This window comes from Halyomorpha halys, unplaced genomic scaffold (genome assembly GCF_000696795.3).
Source record: "Halyomorpha halys isolate HHAL.00 unplaced genomic scaffold, Hhal_1.1 Scaffold173.1, whole genome shotgun sequence".
Classification (NCBI taxonomy): domain Eukaryota; kingdom Metazoa; phylum Arthropoda; class Insecta; order Hemiptera; family Pentatomidae; genus Halyomorpha; species Halyomorpha halys.
In genome coordinates this window covers 222202-244862 of record NW_027108878.1, presented here as the reverse complement: position 1 = coordinate 244862, position 22661 = coordinate 222202, and the positions used below count along the sequence as shown (strand labels likewise).

The window sequence follows — 22661 nt, the reverse complement described above, 5'->3', positions numbered from 1 at the left end:
CCAACCCCATGTTTTTAATATGAATCGTTTATACTTAACACACCAGATGTTTTGACCTGAAGTATCTTAACATATATATAAAGACAATATAATTTTATAACTATTTTCAGTATTATATATAGTATTATAACTATTCCAACTATATACCTAATTTCAGGAATTTAATATAACTGGTTATCCAAAAATGATTTAATGGTTTATTTCCTTACAATTTCAATATGATTGTATTCAATGTAACTATATAGCTCATTACGAAATATTCAATTATACCATGTTATGCTATTATAGTATATATAATTATACTATTGGTTACAAGAAGAGAAATTCGATTCCCAATCGTCCCATCGTTAGCTGTGCCATGGCTTCCTGGAATTATAATGAAGGATGGTCAGGACCGAAGACCTGATTAGAAGAGCTTATTGTATTAGGAGACGAACCAATTTGGCCAATGTTGAGGAGCGAAGGACTTGCTGGATGGGGACTGGGTTGTCAGTTCCTGTTGTCTAGAAGCAGCGTTGAATGTGAAGTGCCCCCGACATCTTTCGAATATTAACAGGGTTGGCCTCTCGGGGAGGCGTCGCTCTCTGTACAAATTAACCATTTCTCCACCCCTTATATCCGTTTCATTAAGGATCCTCTATGATGTATATTTTTAAGATTCAGACATATATAGGCATTTCATAGAGAATCTCATGCCCTATAATGACAAAAAAAAACTAGTTTTTTTGAAAAATGAATTATCTTGACTAACTATTAAATACTAAAATGTATAGAATGGGCGTTGATGACCTCAGGGTTTTACGCCCTAAAGGCCCAGACAACAACAACAACTAAAATGTATAGAATAAAAAATGAAGATAAATAAATCGAAGCATTTCTAGCCGTTGTTTTATAATTAAGTGTTCTTGATTACTGTAATTACCGTTAGAACTAACACGCTCAATGTTTGCAGTAGTACTGTGTAAAACTGGAGAAAATATGTGTGGGTATATTTTTTTTGTATTTATAGCATTTTTTGTAGCAGGAATGCAGGCAATCCAGACCTTGGCATTAAACTAGAAACACATCTAACTTTCACTGCACACATACAGAACAGAATACAAATCGTCAAGTCAACATCATACCAACTTAAACACCTCATCTACTCACCATCACTCCTACGCGGCGTACCACTACTACACTATCTTTACCCAACAGCCCTGAAATCACTACAACAATACCAAAATAGCACACTACAGAAGATATGTCGAGGGACATCTCTGGAAAGACGTAACATGACACACATTCATAACGAACTAGAGTTAGAAACTGTACAACAACACATCACACGGAGACACATTAAATTCTTCGACAGTCTCCCTGCTTCCTTCAATCCAGTATTCCAGTTTATCACTCCATCTCCCCTTCCTGCGAGGTGGCAGGGCAGGAAAGGTTCCAAAAACCCCATTAACATCACCTCATAACTCCATCTTCTGATGCACCCCCTCTCTCTCCCCCACACTACTTTTCGACTTCTGTTTTTCTTATTATTTCACCATTATCTATCGTCTTTATTAATTATTGTTTTTATTTTTATCTTGTATGCGATACAACACGAGGAGGCCCCTCACCTCCGGACTTAAAATAGCTCCTTTTTAGAATGGATAGCTCATATATGACATTAAACACAACAGGTTACCTTAAAATACCAAAGGTAGTAAAAGGTAAGACACAACACGAATTATTTTTCTTTTTCACAGTAATGCTCTTACTAATTCACTTCTTATTTCTGTTTTAGAGGGTTCGGAAAAAAAAAAGGAATGCAGTCAATTTATTTCTGTTTTGCATTTTATGTATTTATTTTTAGAGTTGTTAATAGTAACTTATGTGTTTATGAGATTTGGGTTACACATATTTGGATTTTGTTCTTCAGATTTGTCTTTATTGGCACGTTTCTTTTATTTTCAAACGAAATCTAAAAGAAATGATTACTTTAGAAAATTACCTGCCTTCATAGTATTCTTTAAAAAAATCACATTAAAATATTTTGTTTCCTTAATAAAACAATCGTTACAAATCCTCACCAATTTCTCTTTTTTTGAAACCTTCATTGGAATTTCCGACATAGGAAAGCGAAAACATAAGGAGAGTAGGCAGTAGAATATTTTGTTCTACTTGGATGTCCTCATCCGATTTCTTTGGGCATATGCCAAACCCATTTAGATACTTTCTTCCTCCAGATCGGGGACAGAATATTAGTATTCTATTTAAATTCCGGTGACGTTTGGGTTTTTTTTTTTTTTAACTGAATGAATCATGATGGACTCACTAATCATGAAGTTCATTACTTGAGTGTTGTCGAGACTGAAGTGCATATTGATGTTTATCCAAGTTAGGATATTCGTTTTATTGTAAGTCAAATAGATTCGATTAAATTTTGCCGCCAACTGACATTGATTATTCTTTAATTTTTTGTTTTACTAATGCGTGACCGCCTACGAATTGAACACTATAATCGTAATTATAGTGAAGCATGTCATCTTATTGTTTGTGAGAATCTCTTGATTACTTTAATCTGTCTCAATATTATTTCCGTTACCTACGAACACCTCATCAAATATAAATGGGGAACACACCCTGATACTTCTAGAAGGTGAACTAATGCATAAGATTGGAACATGAAAGATGGTAAAGAATATTATATTGTTTGGTGATTGAAAAGAAATACTTCATAATTAGTATATGATAAAAGAATATAATTATAAATAGTAGTACATCATTTTTATTATTGATTAATTCAAAAATGCGGCATCTATTTTAAAATATAAGTAAACACAATTAAAGTTAAAATTAGTTGCTATTTTCCAAAGTATATCGAATATTATTTCAGGTATATATGTAAATGTATATGTTCTATCTGCTTAATTTTGATTCACATAAAAAGAAATGTATTGTATCAAATTATAATAAATATTAAAATGAACAATATTCTACTAATAATTGTCAAGACTACGGATTGCAGTGGTAACTTGTACTAGATCTATTTTTGTGGAAAAAAAAGGTTAATAGCACATGCTTGCAGAAACCATTTTCGCTCTACTTAAAATTTAATATTTTATTTTTATGAAAATTAATAAAATTTTATTTCAGCTTAAGTCTTTTTACATATGCCCGTTCGTACGGATGTGCTTAGCTTAACTTTATAAAAATATTTCGTGTCCAAATGTCATTATCTGATCGGAAAACCAAACAAAAAACTTATTTTATTTTTTCCGATGCCTCTAAAACAGAATTAAAACAATAAATTAGTGGATGCTTTATTGTGGGAAAAAAGAAAAAATCATGTTGAGTATTACCTCTTACTACCTGTGGTATTTTAAGGTTACCTGCGATACTTATCTGTTTATTGGGAAATGTCCATTCTGTATGATCCTACTAGTAAAAAGAACCCGGAGGTTTTGGGCCTCCTCATGTTGATTTTCGCATAGAAGATAGAAATATTATTATTAAAGACAACAGATAATGATAAAAATAATAAGAAAACAGTCCATAAAGTTCAGGAGATGACATTTTAGTGACGGGTCGCCCATTGGCCAACGAACCAGATTGTATTGTAAGGAACTAATGCTCGTCGCGATACCAATAATATGCTATATTTTTTGCAAAAGGATTGTCAAATATTGGACTGAAAATGCATCGCTAACAAACTACGAGACATAAACATTCATATCAATCCACAAAAAACAGACGCCATCACCTTCTCATACAAGAAAACTCCCAACAGAGCACCTAAACTCAACGAACAGACAATACAAACCAAGAAACATCTCACTTACCTAGGCATTAAACTAGAAACACATCTATCTTTCACTTCACACATACAGAATAGAATACAAATCGACCAACTCAAACACCTCATTTACTCACCAGGGCTGTCACTCAGACTCTAATTACTCATCTACAAAGTAATACTACGACCATCACTCCTACACGGCGCACCACTACTACACTATTTTTACCCAACAGGCTTGAAATCACTACAACAATACCAAAACAGCACACTACAGATGATATGTCGAGGGACATCTCTGGAAAGACGTAACATGATACAGTTAGAAACTGTACAACAACCCATCACACGGAGACACATTAAATTCTTTGACAGTCTCCCTGCTTCCTTCAATCCAGCATTCCAGTCTATCACTCCATCCCCCCTTCCTGCGAGGTGGCAGGGCAGGAAAGGTTCCAAAAACCCTATTAACATCACCTCATAACTTCATCTTCTGATGCACCCCCACCCCCTCCCTCACACTTCTTTTCGTCTTCTGACTGTTTTTCTTATTACTTCACCATTATCTATCGTCTTTATTAATTAAAGTTTTTATTTTTATCTTATATGCGATACAACACGACGAGTCCCCTCACCTCCGGACTTAAAATAGCTCCTTTTTAGAATGGATAGCTCATATATAACATTAAACATAACAGGTAACCTTAAAATACCAACGGTAGTAAAAAGTAAGAAACAACACGAATTACTTTTCTTTTTCACAGTAATGCACTTACTAATTCACTTTTTATTTCTGTTTAGAGGGTTCGGAAAAAAAAAAAAAAAGGACTGCAAAGAAATCAGAAAAGATTCCTGTCACAATTGATTAACCCTAGCCACCTAGATATCTGTTTATATTATCATTCACTTTACTTGGAGTAAATATTTATATCGACTATTCTTAGAATATAAATAGGTCCGTTCGATGAGATTAGAACAACTGTAGGAGTTTAGACTAGTTATCGCATCACTGAATGCTGATTAGGTCCCTTTGTTGACACGAAAGATACTAAATACCTAACGAACCGTATTTGAATGGAGCATAGAGTAACGGCTAACGGTTGATAACAGGGTAAATATAATAGATGAGAAAATATTTCAAAATGTATACATCAAGATTTAATGATTTCGCTTATAGTAGGGTTAATTTAAAAACACAAAAATAAACTTATTATATTTGCCAATTTATGTATTAGCGTGTTTTAGATGAAGATTGTTTCATAATACGAAAGGTTTCTCTTTCTCAAAAAAGACATATATATATAAATTTCGAAATTAATTTTCAGATAAATCAGTTGATATAGCTATATAACGTATATTTTATACAATAAAAATATTAAGCAATTTTTGAAAAAAAAATTTTAAAATCATATGTCAGTTTAAAGTCATTCAAGTACAGTTTTATTTTAGGACAAAATAATTTTCTATCTTCTAGCTGCTCATAACATTTGTTTTCTATTTTTATATCGCAATATTTTATTTTTATTTATATAAATTATTAAGCAAGACTTCAAAGAGCAAAAACGGACCTCAACTGTAGGAGGATACATACGACATTTTAACTACCAACTGTGACATAATTTATGTCGAGTAGACATATCAATTTTTTTTACAGCCTACTGTATGAATCCATTATTTAGGACACTAACACCGACAGGACGGCCACAAAGGTCACAGACACACACAAACAAACTCGGACTCGACTGAGTACAAAAGTAAATAAATAATTTTAATCAACAAACCTGGTGAGCTCCGTCACCATCAGACTGACTCAAAATATAGACTACCCTTTTCAAAAGATCAAATTTCCTCAGCCCCCCCCCCCTTCAAATGCTTTACCGATGCAAAAAAAGAGGCTACCCTCAAGCCGTTTTCATCATAACATCAACCGTACTCATGGGACTTAGAAGAAAAAAAGAAAAAAAAAATGTGCAATTTATGCATTATTGTTATTTAAAATTATTTACGCAGTATGCATTGTTGTTTTGTAATTATTTCATATCGCATCTTATTATATTTTATATCTTTAATAAAATTACAAATAATAAATAGTAACTATTCCGGACCTCATTATTGAGTGGGTTGTGTTGATGGTCCGAGAGCATTTTGGTTTATAAGGTTATGGATTCGAATTCTACCAGGGTCAGTCAATATTTATTTTGTGGTGATCCCAAAGAATGAAGCTTGACATTCCTACAATGGAGGAGTTGAGGTAATAGTTTCTGTTGAATAATAATAATACAAGCTACCTCAATCAAGTGTAATAGGTATTAGCATAAGTATACGTGTAGACTAAACTGAAGAAGAAAATAATTAAATGATAAAAATAATAGTAACAAAATCAAAAGAAAAGGACAAAATAGAAATAAATAAATTTTGAATATGATATTATAATAGTTATAATTGAAAAAATTGAATTTATATAATTCAAACTGATTAAATAATAAACAATAATTTATAAAAAAGATAAATAAAATTAACTTTAAGTAAAACTAAAATGAATACACCTGCCACATAACATAGAACTAGATTTAAGTTTTAACATCCAAGTTCGTTGGATTAAATTTTTAACTTAAGATGAAAGTTTATTTTTATATGAAATTTATATTTCCAATAACATAAACATTAATTTGATAGTTTTAGGTCTTATTCGTTGCAATATTTTTTGACCTTATATACTTACAACAAAATAATCAATTCCAAATAAGGATAACTCACTAAGATCAAGTTTTACTGTTTTATCAATCAGTACTATGACTATTGTCCTGGCTCCAAAAGTGTAAATATAATATACTTATTTATGATATATTCAGAATTATTATCATTGTCTGTTGCTTACTTTTGTTCACCGGTCATTATAATGATATGCCACTTATAACCTTCCGGAATCCATCTTCAACGTTTTCACCTTACAACTCTTATAGCGGGTTAATGGCCCCGAAATCACGCCATTCTCATCCGGTTGAGTTTTCTTAATTTAGCAACGTTAGTCCGAGGAAAAAGCTGCTCTTTGCGAATGTAATGTCTGATGTAGGCACCTTGTGATCAGCAATATTTTTTCAAGTGTCAAAGCATGTTTTGGTATTAGGTACATACTAGTCCAAGGATCTATAATCAGATGATAATCTTATGTGTTCCCTCTCTGGCTGCTTACGTTTGAGAAACCCTATTCTTGCTGCTGTTGTTGAAACGAATTAGTAAATTATACACTTTCGTTAAACTCAACGTGGAATATCATGAAGTATGTTATATTTTACAAAAAAGTACAATGTAAAAGATACAATTTCAAATAAGTTTTACATATACCTATTGAATTTAAGATGGTTAAAACTAATAGTATATTGTTTTGTTTTTTAAATTTTTTTCTCGTATGTACATGAAATGTGCTATTATTTGTGGTTTTAGGTCCACTTACAGGCAAGATATTAAGAGATAGCAATTTTGCAGTTAATTAGAGTGTGTTTTGACCTGGCATTTCCAAATTATGAGGGAGTCATATCTGAGCCAAATTGTAGATACTGCATTTCAAAAGGGGTTTAGTAATGTAACATAAAGATTGATAAAGATCATAGTAATAAATTTAAATAAAAATTATAACTTGTAGAGTGGGATAGGCCTGAAGAGAATGTAATACGATATATATATATATATATATATAATACTCGTATGTGCTAGTAATAGGGTTAATTAAAATTTAAATATGTTTATATAATATATAATAAGTATATATAAATATTTAAATATAAACAAAGGTGAATTTTATAGATGATATGTTGATAATAGAGGGAGGAGGAACACCTTTTTATTTTGTGCTGGGCTTGTGATAATAAAATTATCTCTCCACCCATTCCAGATGCCTTACAAAACAAAACGAAAGGGCTGTTAATTGAATAGGGTGATCATTTTAACTTTCTTCCTGAAATATTATCTCTGATAATTTTTTCATTATGACTCAACTGGGAATTTCGTTTAAAATAGTCTGAAGTACGGTAAAATTTATCATCAGTTCAGGATTTAAACCATGGATTTTAACCTAAAACATAATAGAATAGAGTAAAACCCTTTTTATTTTAATAAATTAAACTTCAATAGCATTCTGTTTTGTCAGTATGTTGATTAACGACTTCTCCCTCAGCTTTCTGTTCACTGTTGCTTTCTGATCTTTTTCTCCATGACCCATTCGACCCCTCCAGACCGGGACAGACCGCTACTTAATTTCCAGCCGAAGGTCAGCTCAAGGATTTCCCGAATGAAAGTCGTTTGTTGTCCAATGAGGTTCGGCCATTGTGTCGCTGTTCCTATCCGGTTGCAATGTATTTACCAGTTACTGCCCTCTAAATAACGATAAATGTCTTAAAAACTTTTAGATGATGTAAAATTAATTATTATTTGTATGTTCCTTAAAGAAGATTTTATTCATTTAATAATTCATTAGGTAAATCAAAGATAAGTAAATTTTACAAGTATTCACACAACCGAGAATAATTCCACGCAATCAAAAATATAAACAAACACAAAAAAATTAAAAGCCGAAAAAAATCTTCACAGCTTATATGATTTATGTAATGTTGCACACCTCCAGCCTGGAACCACTAGTGCTAAAAATAAATATATAAAAAAAAAATGAAAATAAAAATTGTTGTATTTTTAAAATAGTACATGGTGGATTACAAATTAATAGGATATGTATTGTACAAATCTTTTAATGAATTTTATTAAGAGTTTTTCACAAAAAAATCTGAAGTGACTTAATGATTTAAAAATGATAGAAAAACTAAGGTATTACTAAGGTATTATTAAGGTATTTATGAAAAAGTATAATATTTGGCAAATACTCTTTTAAATTGTAAGCAAAATATAATATTTTAGGTTCTATGGTGAAAACTTCTTTATTAAATAGTTTTAATATGGACCGAAAATATAGAAAAAAAATATATATCAAAATAAAAATTTAGTTAAGGCTTCTTATTAATACATACAGTGTAAACAAAAGTTTAACTAAGTGGTTCTTATTTCTTCTTGAAGTGTTAATAATATAATCAAGTTTTTTATTCAATATATCCTGATATGTTATGCATTTCTTTATTAAAACCATCCAAAATATACCATCCGATAGGATAAAGAATCTATAAAAGTAATTTATTCCAATCAAACAAACTTTTTATAATAGCATTGAGAACTGAGCACGATTTATTTTAATTCGTAATCTTGGTAGATTTTTTTTTTCAGTTAATAAATAAGAATCCATCTAATCCTCGGGTTTCACTCCGTGAACCTTATTAAGTTAGGAACCGCCAATGTTAGGTTCTTGACAATACTCTACGTGGGTCGTGGGAGGTGAGGCAGTGTTTTGAAGTGTCAGCGAGTCTGCCTGCTTGTCCACCCACACCATCCTATCCTTATTTAGTATATTTGATCAAAAAAGTTTATAATCTTCATAAACGTTGCTGAAAAAAAGGAACATCCCCACGAAAATAAAAGATTATTGATTAAATCATTTAATAAATGCATACCTATTTTTTTGGAGGTCCTGAAATAAAAATCATACGGTGTTCAAATAAAATCAAAATCTTAAAATGTTTTAATGATTCTGCTTCTTTTTCAGTTTCAGCCACTACTAGGTCTAAAGAAAGTTTTTTTTAAATGTCAATTTCCTGTTATCGCCATTATTTATTTTTGAGGACTCCAATAATGCTATGAAATTACTAACTTTACAAAAATTAAAAAAAAATCTTTATAACGAAAAATCGGTTGTTAGTGGATTAATTTTGGGAAAATTATATATCAGGAATCAACAGACATACAGATGTCTATAACACTAAAATTAAAGTTAGTTGAATGTACTATTAAATGGTTTATGACGTTTATCTTCGTAGGAGTACTAGTTTTCATGATTTTGATTTCATGGATAAAATATTTGGTTTATGAAAAATGTTACCTGAGGAATGAGTAGACATACAATTGTCTCCCAGAACTTGAAATTAAAGCCAGTTTAATGTACTATAGTTTATGCAATTTATTTTCTTATGACCAATAGTTGTTTGATTAGAAATAATTTCGTATGCAATATTCCTACTCGTGTACATAAAAAATACTGGTATTGAGTACATTTTTTAAGAAATGCTACTTTTCAAAAAAGAATCTTAGTAACTATTGAGCTATTTTTAGGCTCATATTTTAGCCATTTTTCGATTCTTTAAATGATGTTAGAGCATAGATTAGGTTTTTAATGCTTTGTTACAGCTGCAATTTTTTATTCCCCTGAACTATAGTTGGTTGACTCTTAATTTTGAAAAATTTGAGGAAATTAAAGGCATTTTTCTTCTCTTGAGCTCTACCAAAGATTCTTTTTCTAGCTTTTTACTAATGTTGGAAGTAAAGTAAAACATTTCCACACAATTGAAAATTGTCATTCGCATTTTATGAGATAGATATGAAGCAAAAAAATTGGTTTCGTTTTTATCTTCATTCAATATCTTTTTCAGCCTTACTACTATTCATCAAAAGTTTTTGAAATTTTTAGGGGTCGTACAAGTTAGTAGCCAAACGGTACCACATTTATTTCACCAAATTCAATTGACTATTTTCGCATACTTATATTGAAACATATATTTCTTGACAAACTCGAACAGTTCGTGTAATTTGGTTTTAAGTTGGAGATTAGTGTAAAACTGATCCAGCTTCATTTTTATCAAATTCCATCCTCTAGTTTTACTTAAATGAATTTTCCTTAACACTCCAATATTTATTTCGAAAATTATTTGATTCAAATATATTTTCAAAACAATTTTAATTCTGTTTGATAAAATTGATATGAGGCCATCCAGGTACTTGCGAAATCCCTGAAAATATAAATGTAGAATTTTTTTTCACTAATATAACACTTCACTTTTAATCAGCTCATCCTTGAACTTTTTCCACCTCTTATAATTGGAAGAAATAAATCCGAGTTGCTGATCTCTAACAATGTATAAGTATCCAGTTGAATTTCTTCTTGATAAACTTTACCCGGTAGGCGCTACCTTTCAACCCTCGCCTACCCTTCCGTGATAATCGTTGTTATAAATTTATCTCGGGATTCCGAGGAAAATAACGCCCTAATACGGAATATGATATAACTTGAATTAAACTTCCTTAAAATTTATGACTATAATTTAGCGGAAAATTTTCAAGATAAGAAAAGCCATTAAAGGTAATTTTTATTTTTTGCTATGCCTATAAAAGTTTAGCTTCTATGCTTGACAGCTTTTTGTAATTTTTTTAAAAAGTAGTTTTCCTTTCAAGAAAAGAATCTCTTTTTAAAAAGAGATTTCTTTAATCTGAAATGATAATTGAAAATAATCTGTTATTTACAATATGAAACAAATAAGGCTAATTTATATTTTAATGGGTGTGAAAACGAAAATAGGGTCATCGAGCTGATTTTCTTTAAGTGTGAGTTTTAGAGAATCAGATACCTCATATTTAATTACAACCTTACTGGTACTGTCACAGTGTAAAAATTGGGGGTTCAGCAAGTAAAGGAATTAGTAAAAAAAATTATCAAGATTTCACTTGATTTTCTCAGATCTTTTTTTTATTCTCTCGCCACGCGAACAAAAACGATATCATGGTAATGTTATGAATACGATACATATCATGACATGGTACCAGCTTAAAAATAGTACCATTAACGTTCTTAAGAATGTTTTTGCAACTGGAAAAAGATTATTCTTATGGATAATAAAAATAGTTGTCCCGAAAATTTTCTCTTGAAAAATGAATTATTTTATTTATTTTTTAATTTATTGAACTCAATAAAAATTTGTGTTTTAAAAATATTACATGAACTAAAATTTAAATCTTTATGAAGAACAAGTATGGTTTTTATTGAATATTCACTCTATTCAATAATGCTTTGAAAAAAATTAATATTTATTAAATTCTTTAAATATAAATTAGATTGTCAAGAAAAATACTGAAATGTATGATTGAAACAAGTAATTTAGTTACTTGTATGAAACATGTACATAAAAGTTGACCATTTTGTTTTGTTTTGTGATCATTGTTTCAATATTTTGATGTCTTTACTTAACTTATATGTTATATTTCAGTTTTTACAACCTGATATAATTATTGGATTATAAATATTGTTACTAAACATTTTTAATTAATTCATTAGTCAAACGAGTAATTCATTCACTTCAATTGTCAATACAAATCGTATCGGAAACTGAATCACCCCGGCTTCACCTTACGTAAAGAGGATATAGAAAGCAATTTTTTGTCCTATTGAGGGAAAACTATGTGAAGAAAATATTTTTCTCCTTAAACAAAGAAGTAGAAAACTACGTTTGACCGTAACATACATGTGGATTGGAGAAAGTTATGACCTATGCCCTATGGTGTTTTCAGAATACACCGAGCTCTTCAAGTTTTACTATGGTTACAGCATATAACCGTAGTATAAAACTAATGACCTATCTCTTTATTTACGTTATTCTTTTATTGTTACTGTTTATTCTTAAATGAAAAATAATATGCCACGATGTATTAATTTGAAATTGCATATCCAAGACTATTTATAAATGCATTAAGTTAAATATCTGATAAGAAAAATACTCAAATTTTCTTAGCCATATGCCCTCATGAAGTACGTCACGGTGTGTGATCAGCTATTAAAAACGTATTGTATTGTTAAAATTGTATTAATAACGCTTGTGTTAATTTTTTAATAATGTCGTTTAGATGATCCTTACTATGATAGGTGTATATCTTATTACATATTAAAAAACTAATAGTAAATCAAAAGAATTTTGAATATTTTGGAGTACGAGGGACTTATGTCCAAAGTCTAAACATCGATTAGTTATGATAATATTCCTAAAATCCATTTCTCTCTTTTGTTGTTGCATTTTGAAACCTTTAGTTGGTAAAATATAATGAAGTTTTATTTTTAAAATAATGAAAACCTTTTTTCATTCCATCTATTTTTTATGTGTTTTTAGGCATATTCATTTTAAGTGTGGTTACCGCTCCCGCCCCCCTTGGTAGCCTTACTTATCTGAATTTTCAAACGGACAATTCCAGCGTGTAGGTTGGTCGATGAACGACATGTCACAATCTCACAAAAGCAGATCATAAGACTAAAAAAAAAGCCATCCTACTGCGCCAGACCCGCCCCGCTAAACCCCCGGGGAGCGAGGGCCCAATATCACTTTCGAAATATTAGCTTAAAACGGGAAGGAGACTACTTTGAGATAGAGCAATATTTAAAAGCCCCTGAAATCGAAAAACGGCATCAAAGTACCTGTAGTACTATTACTCTCCTAAAGCTACTACTACTACTTCTCTCCACATACATTGGGTTGCTATAAGATACAGCATAGTAATCAGTCTATAAAAAAGATCACGGTTGTATTTTTGAATGCTAAGATTAGATGTCTAGTTTGACTCAATTAAAATTTGTGTCAAGAATTACTTGTTTTTTTTTTTAACCACTTTTGGCAATTATAAGAACTGCATCTGAATTCTTAGACCTAAAGAAACGCGAAACAAGGTCACCTTGGTTTGATGAAGAATGCCGAAGCGTAACAGATGCGAAGAACGTCCCCTACCAAACTATGGTGCAGAAACGGTTCTCAACGGGACCCACAGAGGAATACGGCAAAAAGAGGAGGGGTGAGAAGAAGATACATAAGAAGAAGAAGAAATTATGAGAGATAGAGGCATTGGAAGAAATAGGAGCTGACAAGAATGCTGCTCTCCTGTGCTTACAAAGTATTCTCCATTATCCTCTAACAAAGGCTGATCCCGCATGCAGAACGATAAATCGGGCAGTACCAGATTGGCTTCAGGAGAGGGAAATCTACGGTGGACCAAATTCATACCCTGATACTAATCATGGAAAGGGCCCAAGAACACGAGATTCCTACCCACCAATTGTTTGTGGATTTCAGGAACGCGTATGACAGTATCAAGCGCCCTATGTTATATGAGACACTCAAAGAAATGAAGGTTCCTTCAAAGCTTATAGGCCTTATAAAATTGACAATGAGAGATGTTAGGTGAAGAGTCCGCATACAGTCCGAGCATTCTTCTGAATTTCAATCAAATAAAGGAATAAGGTAAGGAGATGCTCTAGCGTACCTCCTGTTTAATTTCATGGAAAAAGTAGTGAGAGAATCAGGTATTCAGAATAATGGCACCATATTCAACAGATCGGTCCAACTGCTCGGTTATGCGGATGACCTTGATATAGTGGCGCGATTTTACTGCGCTAACTGAGTCTTTCTTGAGCCTGCAGAGAGCTGCCGCACGCATGGGTTTACCTATTAATGAAAATAAAACGAAATATATGTACACCGGATGAGCCGGACCTCAGGAAAGACAGGTTGTCTTAGGAAGCTGTATCTTAGAGAGAGTGGAGGAGCTTATTTACTTTGGATCTTAGGTATAGCAACAAATAATGTTACCACTGAAATAAAACGAAGGATCACAGCGGCTAACTGATACTATTTGGTCAAAATTTTTGGAGCAAGCTCATTAGCAGGAAAACAATGATCCATTTCTCTAACAAAACTATAACTAGGCCTGTCCTAACTACCGCCTCCCAGCAATGGACCCTATCCACACAGGATAGAAATAATCTGCTGGTCTTCGAGAGGAAGATTCTATGGGCCGGTAAGGAATGAGGAAAGCTGGAGAAGAAAAAGAAATCAGGAACTCTATGAGGTGCTCCAGGATATAGACATTATGACCTTTGTTAGGCTGGGACGTGTTGGGTGGGCAGGATATGTTGCACGGTTGAGTCTCGACGAAATGGCTAAAAGTCGGACGGCCCAAGCTTCGGTGGATTGATGGGGTGGTACAAGATGCACGAGACCTGCTTGGAGTCCGAAATTGGAAGGCAGCAGCCCAAAACCGAGCCGAATGGTGGTGGCTCATGGAGGAGGCAAGGCTCAATCATGCTTGAGAGTGTGTAACCAGCCTGATTTAAATCTCATGTGACAATTAATGCTACATATGAACGCATATTTTATCTATTAATGTTGTATTCCAGGTATTTTTTCTATTTATAATTATAGTTAATTGAACCTCATAAATTTTAATTTATTCAAACTATCTAATTTGTTATGTGTATAAAAATTAAAATTTCCCAAAAGCTATTTCTGAATAGTTATTTTTTAAAGATATTAGGTTAGAATATTGGTTGAGAGATTCTCGGAATAGAAACTTATACATAGATTTTTTATATGACATGTTTATCATGTCGTGTTAATAATTTAGTAAATTTATTGAAGGCAATTCTATTGTGTCCAAAAAAAAAGTATTAAACATACAGGAAATAACTTTTAAGTGGTATTAGAGTTCAATAGCTTTTGAAAATAAAATGAATTCATGAGTTAACCTAGGTTAAGCTTTCAAAAAAAATTACAATACTGATTTTTTTTTTTTACTATTTTCAGGTATGTATGCTGACAGAATTACAGGATCTTTAAGGATTAGAAATTATCAACAGTTTGTTTGTAAGTTTTATCCTTGTTTACTATATGTTATTATTATACCCAATGCATCAATATTGATTGTTTGGGGGCAATGAGAACATATGCTGCATCAGTACATGGCCCAGCTGTTTTTTAAGCAAAGCTTAGCTAGAGCTTGGCCTGCTTTAAGATCGGCAACTTGTAAATAATAGCTTGTAAACTCTCAATATTTTCCTTATGGTTAGTTTAGATTTATTCACTAATATTTTAGTTTGGGTTCAATGTGTATTTAATATTTTCTTTTAATGTTGAAAGACTAGTTAGTCCGTAAAAACTCTTTAAACATATTTAGTGTTTATTAATAAAAAATGCAGGTTGTTTGGTGCTCATATGATAAATAATTATAGTCGTTTTATTATTTTCGAAAAAATGAACCATCATTTCATGAGATAGCATCTTTCATACTTTGATTCAATAAACTTTACGTTTACCATAAGTTTACATTTGGTTTTAATTCAAATAACCTGCTATCTTTTTTTTTTATTCGTCTTCGAATTTTGGTTAGAGTCTGTATCCAAACTGAGATGATAACATATTTCATAACTTTCTATGACATTAGGGGTTTTATACAATATTTTGAAACAGTGAGAATAATAGAGATAAACTTTCTCCAATTATACAGTCGGTAGGTATATTTCATTTCATCAGTATGTGAATAGAATTTTAGTATATTTTAAAGTAAACTTCGGTATCATCATTGAAATTTATTACATTCTTCATTAGTTTCGAATATTTCTTCTGCTATTTCCGAAAATGTCTTCGACGTCTAAACATATGTCATTTTGTTTTGCATGACGGTCAGTGACATAAGTGCTTTATCAACTCTTTGACTTTTCACACCTCCTCTATAGAAAGCATTCAGGACAAATAATTAAATAGTGTGGTATGAAGAAGTTGAAAGCGTTAGTTGCTTAAATAAATAAATTGCGTTACAGGAAAGAACATAATTCAAAGTGAATAATTCCTTTTTTCTATTAATGGTACTTGAACCTGTCTAAGTGAAATACTTATCTGAAGTTTAAGCTATGAAAACTCTATTTAACTCTTTAGAGGTGAGGGGCCTCCGCGTGATGATTGAAAAGTGAGAACAAATAATAGCAATTAAAGAAGATACAAAATAAGTAAATAATCATCAGGTAAAGAGAGAAGAAGGGACTTAAAGTAGGGTGATGTTAACAGAGTTGATGGACTCGCAGGAAGAAGGGGGATTTGGTGAGTGTCCGAAATAAAGGATTGAAGGAAGCAGGAAGTTGTCTAATAAATTAATATGTCTCCGTGTTTGTTGTTATACTGTTTCCAGTTTTAGTTCGTGATATATGTGAGTCATGGTACGTTTCTCTAGTGAAGTTCCTCTACAGATCTTCTGTAGCATGCTATTTACTCGATCTTTACTGGCATCGAACCTTTGAGTCACCTAGTCTTTTGTCTCTTGTTGTACTCTATTTCGTTCGAATTAAGTAATATAATAGGTCTATTCCAAGGACCATATCTGACTGTCAAAAACTGTCAGCAGCATGTGCAGTTCAGATTTTAGAATGTAAAAACCGTACTGATAGTTTTTGACGATCACAATGTACATTGCATAGTGACATCTTCCATTTCAATAATGTGACATAGCTGTTGTCAGTCAGGATTTGGACTGCTGTAACAATGGTATGCGAGTAGCAAAGATGGAAATCTTCGTATATTCGCCCATTTGTTAAGTAAGGCAAAAGAAAGAAGAGTGGAACAATGGTAGGAATGCAGTATTGTAGCCGCGGCAGTAGCCAGTCCATCTAGTCGGCTCTGTTTCTCATTGCTACAGGTCTTTGGTATTATCGAAAGAACAATTCTATTTATTTCTCGGAAGGGAAAATGATTTTGAATGCCTGTGTAGATTGTACATTAAATGACTGTCATGGGGCGAAATCCCTTGTAATGATAATGCTTGTCGAAACAGTCGGGACTTCTAGTTGTTAGATGAGGGTATTGATTTGCTAGATATTATACTCTGGTCACTATCTACCTTATTTCAGAATAAATATTTTTCATTCATCCGAAATACTAATAATTTTTGTCCTCGGACTAAAATCTTTTCGATGTTTTACCCAATATTGTAAATAGTTTTTTTATTTTAGTTGTTTACGTTCATTTGTTTTTATTATTAGTTGTTTTTTTAATAAAGTTTACTTATACTTGGAAGAAATTAATTTATTTTCTTTATAATAGGATAAATTAATTTTTGTTATTATCGACTTAGCATTGAGAGGCTTTAGGTTTTCATTGGAAATCTTTCAGTTATGTGAAAACAAGATCAAGGAAACTACTTTTTTTTTTTAAATTTTGTGAGAGGCAATTTCAGCAGTCTCAACTTGGAAACGTTCTCATACTTATACCGCGTCTCTCAACGTAAAGACTATTCCTTCAATAAACCGTATTTATTATATTTTAGTCATCTGGGTCGTACTAAAAGTTTACGATTAATATAAAAAAAATTGGTAAGCTCCGTTTTTTTCCTTTCCATTTTTATAAATTTACTTGAAAGATTATGAAATAAAATGATGAAGGGGCTCATTTCAAATTTTAACCAGAGGCATTTATAAATAATAATCAATGAATAGCTAAATGACTAAAATTACCACTCATTGTGCAATAAATTGTAAGGACGTTTCACTTTACTTCACGATTTTGAATGAGTGAGCGTATTTTATGAATATTGTCTCCCTTGCAGTTTCTTAGTTTTGCCATCTACTACTTTTTCAATAATTTTTTTTTCGTACCTATATCAAGTAATACTTGCTGAGAAATAATGAAATATGAAGAAGAGATTCAATCCAGTATAAAACTGTATGTTTAAACCTTATAGTAGTATCATTATGTATTCAATTATATGGAAGTAGTTTAGATTAGATGTTAATAGATGTATTTTGATTTGATGGCTAAATAGATATGTATCTCAAACAGATATCTGTACTTAATGAATTCATAATTAATATTGAATGTTAATTAACTTTTGAATCAGCTTTGGCTTAGTTACTCCTTGTATTAACTCATTAATGTAATGCTTTGTTTCGTTGTTTCTCATATCATCGAAAGAAAATTCAAATGCGTTTTTAACTACATATATTCTTCCAGAACTGGTAATTGTTATATTATCACCTAAGTGCTATTCTCAACCTTTTTTGTCTTCCTAGAAACCTCAATTTCAATCTTTCGCATATTCATGGTCAAACTGAACTAGTATATTTGCTTTCATTATATTCAATTTATTCTTACTAATCATATCACAGTTTAATCTCATTCATGATTATGTTATCTCATTTTGAGCAATATTTACCTTTAATCTATGACTAGTTAGATTACAAGCATTCCATATTTTAGCTATTGGAGATTACTTATAAAAAAATATTTTTATAGAGAACAAAATTTATTCTTGATCCAAATACATCTAATATTTTTGTTGATTCAATTTTTCTCAGTTTATCCAATCCACCTACCGCCAATAGACACGAAAAATCAATTATCCCCAACGACCTTAATAGTGTTTATTTGTACAAGTAAAATTAAAAAAAAAAATCATTGGTTTATGGTGTACCGTGGATAGGAGTTGTTGGAACTGTTCTTAACCATTAGTTGATTATCGGTAACATGATATATTACATATTGGTATTGTTTTCACAGAATTTTCTCAATTATTACACGCTTCTACGGGTTATAACATAATGTTATGAAAACAGAATTTTCTTCTAAATGGAATAGACTTATTTTCTTTAATTACAAATAATCCTGGTATTTAGTTCTAATAAAATGGTCTGCAACCGCTACACAACCACGAAAGAGACCGGTATTGCGGTGGAGTTGTACAAAAGTGAAAGCTGGTTGCCCGCAGTTGATCTCTATAGTGGGGATTACAGTATAAGAAAAAAAACCTGTTCTATGAAATCACAGGTTATATTATCCATTTTTAAAAGAACCGCCCTCTGGAACATGGTGCTTCCTATAATAATGGTGACTGTCGAATACCGTTGAAAAGGAAAAAGAAACTCGTTAATTACCTGGATAATAATCGCAGAAAAAACATGCTAGTTACAAATGATGTGGATATTACAACAGAACGTTGGGTTGAGAAATGGTAAACCACTGGCATTTTTAACTGAAATCGCATTGCATTGAAACACAGATAACGAAAGTTACAAACATTACAGAAAGTATGATAGTGATATTTTATTTTTATCAAAATTATAATTTTACTGGATAATTTCATTGTGAATAGGATAATAGGAGATGATATTTTATGTTGGAGGCTAAAACCTAGTGTTAGCAACACTTCATATAGATTACAAAATATTTATACCTAACTGTTTTATCTCTCATCCTCATAGCAACATTATTCCATTCATTACAAAACGATGTTAAGAACTGATAGGATAGATGATAGATGGAGTGGTGTTAAGCTTTCGGTCACTCAGTTTAAATTCATAATTTTCGTTAACAGTAGATTTAATATGAGAATTACTATGGTTTGATAAATAGTTAATTGTTTTGATAATTTATAATACTATTCGAAGTTTTTTATTTATTTATTTTTTATATTAATTTTCCTTTTTCGTTCCTATAACAATTTCCTCTTTTGATAGCATTCGATGCACGACTGGGGGAAAAAAACTTACACTTTTACTTATGCATTTCTTACTATGAATATCAATTAGAATAATTATAGGAAGGAATTAGTTATGCTTTTAAGATCAGATGGAAGATAAAAACATTCTTGACCTCCTTCAAACGCAATCTTTTCCAGTGAGAATAGCAAAGAGAACACGATACTTTAAACTTTTGTGGGAAACTTCAGCGTCTAGGGTAGATTTCATCTATTCAATGCAAATAAGGATTTTATTTCCTTAATGTTTTTTTTTCTAACACATTTATCATATTTTAATGTTTGATTTAATTGTAGGCAAAAATCGATTCTTGTAAAATTTGATTTATGCACGCTGTACTGGCCAAAATAGCCTTAATGTTTACTGTTCAAATACTCGGATAATTTTCTTGACTTACAATTAATATGAATCATAATTAATGTAGTTACGTTAATCTTTCATTATTTTCAAGTGAAGCTGAAGTCCCAAATCAACCTTTTTCAAACTTTTTCAGATAACACAACCTTGGATTGTGTTATCTGAAAAAGTAACAGCTTACAAAACAGGTATTTGATCCAATCTTCTGTTGAACCTCAGAACTCTGGATCGCATTTTGGTAAACTTTTCAACTTTAATAACGATAATTGGAGAAGATGGATTATAATCGAATTTGTAGATTCGAATATATTTTTCAGTGTTTTAGGCACTACTTACATATCTTATGTTATATCTTCTTACCTACATAATATTATATTTCATCTTTCATTGTCATCAATATGCTACTATCTAATTCCAATGTTATCAGTCAATTATTTAGTATTATTCAATTCAATATTTGGTATAATTCCAAATTTGTTTGTATACTATTTCTTTTTTATTTTTTGTTTCTCTAAATGATGGTTGTTATCTCTTTTGTTCTATAGCCCTGATGAAGACCTGGTCGAAACGTCGGCATAAATAAATAATTTTCTGTTTATTTATGTTTTTTTTGCTAACCGCCCCTCCTCCCCCCTACCCGACCATCTTCTCCAATTATTAATCTACGGTCAACCATCTACACCTCTTAATGACGATACTTCTTATCACTTCATTTATTTATTAGTATTTTTATTTATACTATCTACTACCTAGATTTCAATTTTATCAAGTAGTGGACATCTAACATATTGTTCTTATTTATAAAATGTAATTGTAATATATCAATAACAATAAAAATAATATTACTGTATAATTTTCTATTTAAACAAATAATTGTGATTATTAAAACAATAACCGGTAAATATAATTCAGGCTATAGCATCGCGACTAATAAGATGGACTTAGTAATGAACGAATCCCTAAAATGTTAACACTGAAACTGAACTGACAAATCTGAGAGATTATCTGAGGGCTTCACTAGACGGATAATTATAGACAGCGTTTGTCAGTATCGGCGTCGAACCTTTGCGTTGCTTAAGACTTTATTATTATGATTATTAAAAAAAAATAGATATTTGTACTGCATTACATATATCAGCTATATTTCGATAGATGGTAACAGTTCACATCCTGATACTGCGGGAACTTTCGATTTTTAGCGTATATGAAACTTGAGGAGGAATTGATACTTTATTGCGACAGAAAAGTCACTTATATCATTATTGGAATTTATTACATGTTCCTGATTTAGAAATTGTCTTCATAATACATACACCATCCGTGAATTACTCAAACCCTTTGTAAGGAACACAGACACGGACGTAGAGGCAGGTTGGATACACCGCGGTTGCTTTTACATAAAACTCGAGGGGATTGGCGAGTCATTCCTTTCGATATTACGTGGCTGCGTATTTGACTCACAATCAGTGAACTGGCCCTAAAGCTGCGCTGTTGCCTTGAGGCTGTATTTAGCGATCCAGGAGGCCGATCCGGTTACCCTTCATAAATAACGGTGAAAAAGAAATAACTGGAATGAGCAATGTGAAATATATTCTTGATTTATATTTTATTATGATACCTGCAAGCAATAGTTATGTAATACGTTCATATAATGCCATTTGTTAAATTAAATTTGTGGTAAAAGATTACTAACATAAAGAAATTTGTTCAAATTGTCTAGAATACCTGTTTTTACTACTAAAACTGTTCTTTTTTTTTTTTTTTTTACTCGTTATTTATAATAAGTTTACTTAAAAACTAATGCATGATACGCTAAATATCGAAATAAATTTATCAGTTAAGTAGGTTCTGTGGTATAGGAAAATGCAAACATATACTTACTTACTCATGCATACTACATTCTGGTAACTTCATAACTATATTTAATGGATATAAAATTCTACCATATCGGTGGCCTAGAATGAATAACTTGTATCTAAAAAAAAAAAAAAATTGAATAACTTGTATGTATTATTGAATGGATAATCTTATATCTTACAATATTTAAGTTTAAAAAAAATTCTAAATCAAAAAATGTATACCAGTAATTATTTTTCTTTTTAAATTGTTCAGCATTAAGATAATAACGCTCTGAGTACTGTATCTTACCATGTTTTTAAGTCAACTATCGTTTGTTTTAATTAATATCTATTTTAATCACCACTTATTTTAATTATCATTCATTTTATTTAACTACTTTAGCTACAAAAAATGTTTTTCTAAATTATTTTTATTTAATTTTAATTAGTTTAATTTGATCAAATTATTTTAAATTAATTTTTTTTTTTTTTTTTT

At 31.1% G+C, this 22661-nt stretch overlaps 1 protein-coding gene across 4 annotated transcripts in view; it reads left to right on the top strand.

Annotated features, from left to right (window-relative positions):
- Positions 1 to 22661, top strand: part of LOC106679050 (uncharacterized) — a 180983-nt gene that overhangs the window by 119261 nt on the left and 39061 nt on the right. Inside the window, exon 2 of one of the 4 annotated variants that reach the window (XM_014417969.3) lies at positions 15256 to 15315. The exons of the other annotated variants lie outside the window; for them this stretch is intronic. The gene's annotated coding sequence lies outside the window, so the exon portion shown is untranslated. The remainder of the gene's footprint in view (positions 1 to 15255; positions 15316 to 22661) is intronic. 4 annotated transcript variants of the gene reach the window in all.